Source organism: Bos indicus x Bos taurus, chromosome 19 (assembly GCF_003369695.1).
Source record: "Bos indicus x Bos taurus breed Angus x Brahman F1 hybrid chromosome 19, Bos_hybrid_MaternalHap_v2.0, whole genome shotgun sequence".
Lineage (NCBI taxonomy): Eukaryota > Metazoa > Chordata > Mammalia > Artiodactyla > Bovidae > Bos > Bos indicus x Bos taurus.
In genome coordinates this window covers 1,539,388-1,549,613 of record NC_040094.1, presented here as the reverse complement: position 1 = coordinate 1,549,613, position 10,226 = coordinate 1,539,388, and the positions used below count along the sequence as shown (strand labels likewise).

Here is a 10,226-nt window from a genome sequence, read left to right as displayed (position 1 = left end):
GGTTCACATTGCCAGGAGTGTCACAGCCTGAGATCAGCTCCCTAGAGGAGACACATGGCACACCTGGGAAACCAAGCAGTTGGGACCAGGGAGATCATAAAATGCAAGCTTTACCTGGGATAATACTCACCTAGCACCTGGTTGCCTGAGGTGCTTGGACCTGTGAAGGGCACAAAATACACAGCCCTTCAGGGTTTGCACCCTTACCAAGCACCTGAGAACCTGAGCAGCACAGACCTGGAGAGTGCATGAAATTCAGGGTCCACATGACACTGTGTACTTTCAGAGCACCCTGGAGCCTGAGAAGTGTGGACCTGGGAAGTACATGCCACCTTGGTCTATGGTAAACCCAGTGTGGCCCATGCATGGTGAGCATTCCTCACACATGCCAGTGATATTTGTTTGTAGTGTCTCTCCCCCACAGCACAACTGAATGAGTGATCTTAAATGAATGGCCACATTTGCCCCATTGTGTCAGGGTGGAAATTAGACACTGAAGAGACCTGAAAACAGAGGAAGCCAAAATAAACAAAGATGGGGGAACTGCTCTGGAAGTGACAGGTACAAGAGATTAAAATCCTTCAGTTAATGCTGAGATTGTGCATTTGAGGGGCAACCATAGACCTTGAGAACAAGTAGTAACACGAATAAGGGACTGTGTGTCACTGAACTGACCCCACACTGGGCACAACAGATCTAGAGAAATTTCCAGATATATTTTTACTATTATTACTTTTTAATTTTAATGAGTTCTTTATTCCTCCATTAACTTTCATTTTTATAACCTACCTTTCAAAAATACTATTAAAAACAATTCCATATACATATTTTTTTTATTTTTGTGATCGATTTTGTTTTGTATTTTTTATATTGCATTTTTGAGATTTTAACATCTATTATAGATTTTTAATCTTTGCTTTTTGGTATTTGTTATAAATTTTGTGCCTTTAAGAATCTAATATTCAGTATCCATTTTCACTTAGGGATTTGGTTACTGGCTTGATTACTCTGACCTTTTGACTTTCCCTTTTCTCTTCCAGGTCACCTCTATCTCTTTCCTCCCTCTTCTCTTCTAAATATAACGCTGTGAATCTCTCTGGGTGCTGCTAGCTGTGGAGAATTCTTTCACAATTAACCTAGTGTTTTTATATTCTGTGCTATATGGATGGAGAAGTCTTGAGGCTACTGTAAGGAAAGTACCAAAAGCCAGAGACAGGAGGCTTAACTCCAGAACTTTAGAAGATCAGGGAAATCCTAGCTCAAGGGAACATTAATAGACAAGCGTTCACCCAAGAGTCTCCATACCAGCATTGAAACCAGGCTCCACTCAAGAGCCAATAAGTTCCAGTGGAAGACACGCCATGCTAATTCTCCAGCAAAACAGGAACACAACTTTGAACATTAAAAGACAGGCTGCCCAAAGCTGTGCCAAACCTATAGACACCCCAGAACTCACTACTGGACACTTCACTGCACTTCAGAGAGAAGAGATACAGGTCCACCCACCAGAATACAGATGAAAGCTCCCCCAACCAGGAAATCTTGACAAGTTCACTAGTCCAACTCCATCCACAGGGAACAGACTCCACAATTAAGAGTAAGCCCGAACTTCCAGCCTGCAGAAAACACACCACAAACACAGCAATCTAAACAAAATGAAAAGGAAGAGAAATATTCAGCAGGTTAAAAAACATGAAAAAAACCCTCCAAACCAAACAACAGAGGAGGAAATAGGGAGTCTACCTGGAAAATAATTCAGAATAATGATAGTAAAAATTATCTAGGTTGCTTCCATGTCCTGGCTATTATAAACAGTGCTGCGATGAACATTGGGGTACACGTGTCTCTTTCCCTTCTGGTTTCCTCAGTGTGTATGCCCAGCAGTGGGATTGCTGGATCATAAGGCAGTTCTATTTCCAGTTTTTTAAGGAATCTCCACACTGATCTCCATAGTGGCTGTACTAGTTTGCATTCCCACCAACAGTGTAAGAGGGTTCCCTTTTCTCCACACCATCTCCAACATTTATTATTTGTAGACTTGGATCGCAGCCATTCTGACTGGTGTGAAATGGTACCTCCTAGATGTCCATCAGCAGATGAATGGATAAGAAAGCTGTGGTACATATACACAATGGAGTATTACTCAGCCATTAAAAAGAATACATTTGAATCAGTTCTAATGAGGTGGATGAAACTGGAGCCTGTTATACAGAGTGAAGTAAGCCAGAAGGAAAAACGCCAATACAGTATACTAACGCATATATATGGAATTTAGAAAGATGATAACAATAACCCAGTGTATGAGACAGCAAAAGAGACACTGATGTATGGAACAGTCTTATGGACTCTGTGGGAGAGGGAGAAGGTGGGAAGATTTGGGAGAATGGCATTGAAACATGTAAAATATCATGTATGAAATGAGATGCCAGTCCAGGTTCAATGCACAATACTGGATGCTTGGGGCTAGTGCACTGGGACGACCCAGAGGGATGGTATGGGGAGGGAGGAGGGAGGAGGGTTCAGGATGGGGAGCACATGTATACCTGTGATGGATTCATTTTGATATTTGGCAAAACAAATACAATTATGTAAAGTTTAAAAATAAAATAAAATTAAAAATAATTATCTAAAATCTTGAAAACAAATGGAGTTACAGATAAATAGACTAGAGATAAGGATTGAGAAAATGTAAGAAATGTTTAACAAGGACATAGAAGAAATAAAGAGAATGAACAATGTAATAACCAATTAAAAGCACTTTGGAGGGAACCAATAGTAGAATAACTGAGGCAGAAGAGAGGATAAATGAGGTGGAAGATAGAATGATGGAAATAAATGAAGCAGAGAGGAAAAACATAAAAAGAATTAAAAGAAATGGGGACAACTTCAGAGATCTCTGGGACAATGTTAAACACTCTGACATTTGAATCATAGGTGTCATAGAAGAAGCAGACAAAAAGAAAAGGCATGAGAAAATAGTGTAAGAGGTAATAGTTAAAAACTTCCCTAAAATGGGAAAAGAAATAGCCACCTAAGTACAAGAATCACAGAGAATCCTGAATAGGATAAATCCAAGGTGAAACAACCCAAGGCACATATTAATCAAACTTAAAAAAATTAAACACAAAGAGAAAATATTAAGAGCAGCAAGGGAAAAGCAATAAATAAATACAATGGGATTCCTATAAAGATAAAAGCTGATCTTTCAATAAAAACTCTTCAGTCCTGAAGGGAATGGCAGGACATGAATAAAGTGATGGAAGAGAAAAAAACTACAACCAAGATTACTCTACCCAGCAAGGATCTCATTCACATGAGGGAGAAATCAAAAGCTTTATAGACAAGCAAAAGCTGAGAGAATTCAGCACCACCAAACCAGCTCCTCAACGAATGCTAAAGTATTTTCTCTAGACAGGAAACACAGAAAAGGTTTATAAAATAAACCAAAAATGAAAAAGTAAATGGTAATGGGATCATACTTATGAATAATTGCCTTAAATTTAAATGGGTTAAATGCCCCAACCAAAAGACAAAGACTGGCCAAATGGATACAAAAATAAGACCCCTATATATGCTGTCTACAAGAGACCCACCTGAAACCTTAGGGACACATACAGACTGAAAGTGAGGGGCTGGAAAAACATATTTCATGCAAATGAAGACCAAAAGAGAGCAGGAGTAGCAATACTCATATCAGATAAAATAGACTTTGAAATAAAGACCATGGTAAGAGACAAAGAAGAACACTACATAATGATCATAGGATCAAGTCAAGAAGAAGATATAACAATTATAAATATATATGTATCCAACATAAGAGCACCTCAATACATAAGGCAAATGCTAACAGGTGTGAAAAGGAAAATTAACACTAACACACAATAATAGTGGGGGACTTTAATATCTCACTCACACCTATGGACAGATCTACCAAACAGAAAATTAGCAAGGAAACACAGCTTTAAATGATACAATGGACCAGTTAGACCTAATTGATATCTATAGGACATTTCACCCCCCAAACAATAAATTTCACCTATTTCTCAAGTGCTCATGGAACATTCTCCAGGATAGATCACATCCTGGGCCACAGATATAGACTTGGTAAATTTTTAAAAATCAACATCAATTCAAGCATCTTTTCAACTACAGGGGAAAATAGCTATTAAAAACTCAAGCATATGGAGGCTAAACAACACACGGAAGAAATCAAAAAGGAAATCAAAATATGTGTGAGTGAGTGAGCGAGTGAAAGATTCTCAGTCATGTCTGACTCTTTGTGACCCTCAAGGACTGGGGCCTGCCAGGCTCCTCTGTCCATGGAATTCTTCAGGCCAGAATACTGAAGTGTGTTGCCATTCCCTTCTCCAGGGGATCTGCCCAACTCAGGGATTGAACCCAGGTCTCTCATATTGCAGGCAGATGGTAAATATACTGTCTGAGCCTCAAGGGATAGAAACAAATGGAAATGAAAACACAAAACCCCCAAACATATGGGATTCAGTAAAAGCAGGGCAAAGAATGAGCTTCATAGCAATACAAGCCTACCTCAGGAAACAAGAGAAACATCAAATAAACAACCTAAGTTTACACCTACAGCAACTAGAAAAAGAAGAACAAAAGAACTCCAAAGTTAGTAGAAGGCAAGTAATCATTAACACCAGAGCAGAAATAAATGGAAAAAAAAAAAAAAAGAGGAGGAAACAAAGCAAAGATCAACAAAACTAAAAACTGGTTCTTTGAGAAGATAAACAGTCAAACTGTTAGCCAGATTCATCAAGGGGAAAAAAAAAAAAAAAAAGGAGAGGAGTCAAATCAATAAAATTAGAAATGAGAATGAGAAATCACAATAGACAACACAGAAATACAAAAGATCATAAAAGACTACTATGAGCAATCATATGCCAATAAAATTGACAACCTGGAAGAAATGGACAACTTGGAAGACATGGACAAATTCTTAGAAAACTATAACAGCAATTATATGCCAATAAAATGGACAACTTGGAAAAATGGAGAATTTCTTAGAAAAGTATAAGCTTCCTGGTTCAAAACTGAACCAGGGTGCTCGCTTCGGCAGCACATATACTAAAACTGGAATGATACAGAGAAGATTAGCATGGCCCCTGCGCAAGGATGACACGCAAATTTGTCAAGCGTTCCATAAAAAAAAAAAAAAAAACTGAACCAGGAAGAAATAGAACATCTTAACAGACCCATCACAAGCACAGAAATCGAAATGGTAGTAAAAAAATCTTCCGACAAACATAAACCCAGGGCCACATGGCTTCACAGGTAAATTCTACCAAAAATTTAGCAAAGAGCTAACACCTATTCTACTCAAAGTTTTCCAGAAAATTCCAGAGGAAGGTAAACTTCAAAACTCATTCTATAAGGCCAACATCACCCTAATTTCAACCAGACAAAGATGCCACAAAAAAAGAAAATTACAGAAGATGGTGGAGGAATAGGACAGGGAGACTATTTTATCCCCCACAAATTCATCAAAAGAACATTTGAACGCTGAGTAAATTCCACAAAACAACTTCTGAATGCTGGCAGAGGACATCAGGCATCCAGAAAAGTAGCCCATTGTTTTCAAAAGGAGGTAGGAAAAATATAAAAGATAAAAAGAAAGACAAAAGATGTAGGGATGGAGATCTGTCCTGGGAAGGGAGTCTTACAAAAGAGAGGTTTCCAAACACCAGGAAACACTCTCACTGGCAAGTCTATGGCAAGCCTTGGAATCACAAAGGACAACATAGCCCAGAGGAAAAATAATTAAATAATTAAAACCCACAGATCACATGCCCAACAGTAACTCCCAGCGGAGAGCAGTGCAGATGCCCACATCTGCTACTAGCAAGCAGGGGCTAGGCAGGGAAGTGAGGGCTGCATTGCTTAGAGTAGGGACTGGGCCAGAATTCCCCAAGGACAATCTGAGGGAACTAACTTGAGATAGCAAATCAGACTGTGGGATAGCTACTCCGCAAAAAGCCCTAACATAAGACACCTCCAGGCCCGCTCACAGAACAAACGACTGAGCAGAGCTAGCTGGCTGTGGACTGGCCCATCCCCCTCCAGAGACAGGTAGGCGAATGCAGCCAGAGCCGGAAGGGGGCAATCACGGCCCCAGAAAGGCATCATCTACCAAACTGCAAGTAGACTTTGTTGCTATCCAAGACTTCTTGGGATTCTGGGTGGTAAACATCTGCCTGAGAAGGTGTGCCAGTTGTACACCCAGAAAATGGAGCAGCAGGGACGGGGGAGGTGATAAGTCGCAATGACCATGCTCACCAAAGACCTGGTCACCTGAGCTGCTTGGACCTGGAAGGGCACAAAACGCAGGGCCAACCAAGTCTGCACCTCTGAGGAGTACCCGAATACCTGAACCTAAGCAGCTTAGACATGGGAAGTGCATACAACCCAGGGCTGGCCTCAGACAGTTCCCTGCAGAGCAACCTAGAGTCTAAGCAGTGTAGACAGGGAAAGCACACACGCCATAAGCGGGGGCAAACCCAGTGTTCCAAGACACTGTGAGCACACGCCAGTGTTATTTGTTGGCAGCGTCCCTCCCTCCCCATAGCACGACTGATCAAGTGAGCCTAAAAAGTATCTACCACGGCCCCCTTGTGGCAGGGTGGAAATTAGACACGGAAGAGACCAGCAAACAGAAGAAGCTAAAACAGGGAACCGCGTTGGAAGTGACAGGTGCAATAGATTAAAACCCTATAGTTAGCACCAACTATATAAGAAGGGGCCTATAGATCTTGAGAATTATAAGCCGGATCAAAGAACTATCTGAAAATGAACTGACCCCACACTGTCCACAACACCAGAGAAAGTCCTAGATATATTTTTACTATTATCATACTTTAAAAAAAAATTTTTTTAAGTCCTCTATTACTCCTTTAATTCTCATTCTCATAATCTCCTATTACTTTGCAAAAAAAAAAAAAAAAAGAGAGAGAGAGAGACCCTATTTTTTAAAGCAAACTTCATATATATATATATATATATATATATATTATAATTTTTGTGACCTTTTTTTCTTTAATATTGTATTTTTGAGACTGCAAACTCTACTCTAGATTTTTAATCTTTGCTTTTTGGTATTTGTTATCAATTTTGTATCTTTAAGAACCCAATCTTCAGTACCCATTTTTACTTTGGAGCGAAATTACTGGCTTGACTGCTCTCTCCCTCTTTGGACTCTCCTTTTTCTCCACCAGGTCGCCTCTATCTTCTCCCTCCCCCTTCTCTTCTCTACCCAACTCTGTGAATCTCTTTGTGTGTTCCAGACTATGGAGAACACTTAAGGAACTGATTACTGGCTGGATCTGTCTCTCTCCTTTTGATTCCCCCATTTATCTTCCTGAACACCTCTGTCTCCTTCCTCCCTCTTCTCTTCTCTGTATAACTAACTCTGTGAACATCTCTGAGTGGTCCAGACTGTGGAGCGCACATAAGGAAGTGATTACTGGCTAGCTTGCTCTCTCCCCTTTTGATTCCCTCTTGTCTCATCCTGGTCACCTCTATCTCCCTCCTCTCTCTTCTCTTCTTCATGTAACTCTGTGAACCTCTCTGGGTGTCCCTCACTGTGGAGAACTATTCATCTTTAACCTATAGATGTTATCTACTAGTGACCTAGTAGATAGGTCACTGCAACTTATCACCTCCCCTATCCCTGCTGCTCCATTTTCTGGGTGTACAACTGGCACACCTTCTCAGGCAGATGTTTACCATCCAGAATCCCAAGAAGTCTTGGTTAGCAACAAAGTCTACTTTGTTAAAGTATATGTTTTATCATCAGCAATGCATAGATGGAGAAGTCTTGAGGCTACTGTAAGAATAAGACTGAAAACCAGAGGCAGGAGGCTTAACTCCAAATCCTGAGAACACCGGAGAACTCCTGACTCCATGGAACATTAATTGATAGGAGCTCATCAAACACCTTCATACCTACACTGAAACCAAGCACCACCCAAGGGCCAACAAGTTCCAAAGCAAGACATACCACATAAATTCTCCAGCAACAGAGGAAGCCCTGGGCTTCAATATACAGGCTGCCCAAAGTCACTCCAAACCCATTGACATCTCATAACTCATTACTGGACACTTCATTGCACTCCAGAGAGAAGAAATCCAGTTCCACCCACCAGAACTTCGGCACAAACTTCCCTAACCAGGAAACCTTGACAAGCCACCTGTTCAACCCAACCCACAGTGAGGAAACTCCACAATAAAGAGAACTCCACAAACTGTCAGAATACAGAAAGGACACCCCAAACACAGCAATATAACCAAGATGAAGAGGCAGAGGAATACCCAGCAGGTAAAGGAACAGGATAAATGCCCACCAAACCAAACAAAAGAGAGGAGATAGAGAATCTACCTGATAAAGAATTCCAAATAATAATAGTGAAAATGATCCAAAATCTTGAAAACAAAATAGAGCTACAGATAATAGCCTGGAGACAAGGATTGAGAAGATGCAAGAAAGGTTTAACAAGGACCTAGAAGAAATAAAAAAGGGTCAATATATAATGAATAATGCAATAAATGAGATCAAAAACACTCTGGAGGAAAACAACAGTAGAATAACAGAGGCAGAAGATAGGATAAGTGAGGTAGAGGATAGAATGGTAGAAATAAATCAATCAGAGATGAAAAAAGAAAAACAAATTAAAAGAAATGAGGACAATCTCGGAGACCTCTGGGACAATGTTAAACACTCTAACATTCGAATCATAGGAGTTCCGGAAGAAGAAGACAAAAAGAAAGACCATGAGAAAATACTTGAGGAGATAATAGTTGAAAACTTCCCTAAAATGGGGAAGGAAATCATCACCCAAGTCCAAGAAACCCAGAGAGTCCCAAACAGGATAAACCCAAGGTGAAACACCCCAAGACAAATATTAATCAAAATAACAAAGATCAAACACAAAGAACAAATATTAAAGGCAGCAACTTTCAATAGAAACTCTTCATGCCAGGAGGGAATGGCAGGACATACTTAAAGTGATGGAAATAAATAAATAAATAAACAACAGCCCAGATTATTGTACCCAGCAAGGATCTCATTCAAATATGAAGGAGAAATCAAAAGCTTTACAGACAAGCAAAAGCTGAGAGAATTCAGCATCACCAAACCAGCTCTCCAACAAATGCTAAAGGATCTTCTCTAGACAGGAAACACAGAAAGCGTGTTTAAACTTGAACCCAAAACAATAAAGTAAATGGCAACGGGATCATACTTATCAATAATTATCTTAAATGTAAATGGGTTGAACGCCTCAACCAAAAGACAAAGACTGCCTGAATGGATACAAAAACAAGACCCCTATATATGTTGTCTACTAGAGACCCACCTAGAAAAAAGGGACACATACAGACTGAAAGTGAAGGGCTGGAAAAAGATATTCCACACAAATAGAGACCAAAAATAAGCAGGAGTAGCAATACTCATATCAGATAAAATAGACTTTAAAACAAAGGCTATGAAAAGAGACAAAGAAGCACACTATATAATGATCAAAGGATCAATCCAAGAAGAAGATATAACAATTATAAATATATACACACCCAACATAGGAGCACCACAATATGTAAGACAAATGCTAACAAGTATGAAAGGGGAAATTAACAATAACACATCAATAGTGGGAGACTTTAATACCCCACTCACACCTATGGATAGATCAACTAAACAGAAAATTAACAATGAAACACAAACTTTAAATGATACAATAGACCAGTTAGACCTAATTGATATCTATAGGACATTTCACCCCCCAGAAAATGAATTTCACCTTTTTCTCAAGCACACACAAAACCTTTTCCAGGATAGATCACATCCTGGGCCATAAATATAGCCTTGGTAAATTCAAAAGAATTGAAATCATTCCAAGCATCTTTTCTGGCCACAATGCAGTAAGATTAGATCTCAATTACAGGAGAAAAACTGTTAAAAATTCCAATATATGGAGGCTGAACAACACGCTGCTGAATAACCAATAAACCACAGAAGAAATAAAAAAAAAATCAAAATATGCATAGAAACAAATGAAAATGAAAAATAGCAAACCTAAACCTGTGGGACACTGTAAAGCAGTGCTAAGGGGAAGGTTCATAGCAATACAGGCATACCTCAAGAAACAAGAAAAAAGTCAAATAAATAACCTAACTCTAGATCTAAATCAACTAAAAAAATAAGAAATGAAGAA

General features: G+C 39.5%; 1 non-coding gene across 1 annotated transcript; it reads left to right on the top strand.

The window, feature by feature from the left end:
- The first annotated feature begins 5,064 nt into the window (after positions 1 to 5,064).
- LOC113878607 lies at positions 5,065 to 5,171 on the top strand. The gene has a single exon (XR_003507036.1). It is a non-coding gene; the product is annotated as a U6 spliceosomal RNA (small nuclear RNA).
- The last annotated feature ends 5,055 nt before the right edge of the window (positions 5,172 to 10,226 follow it).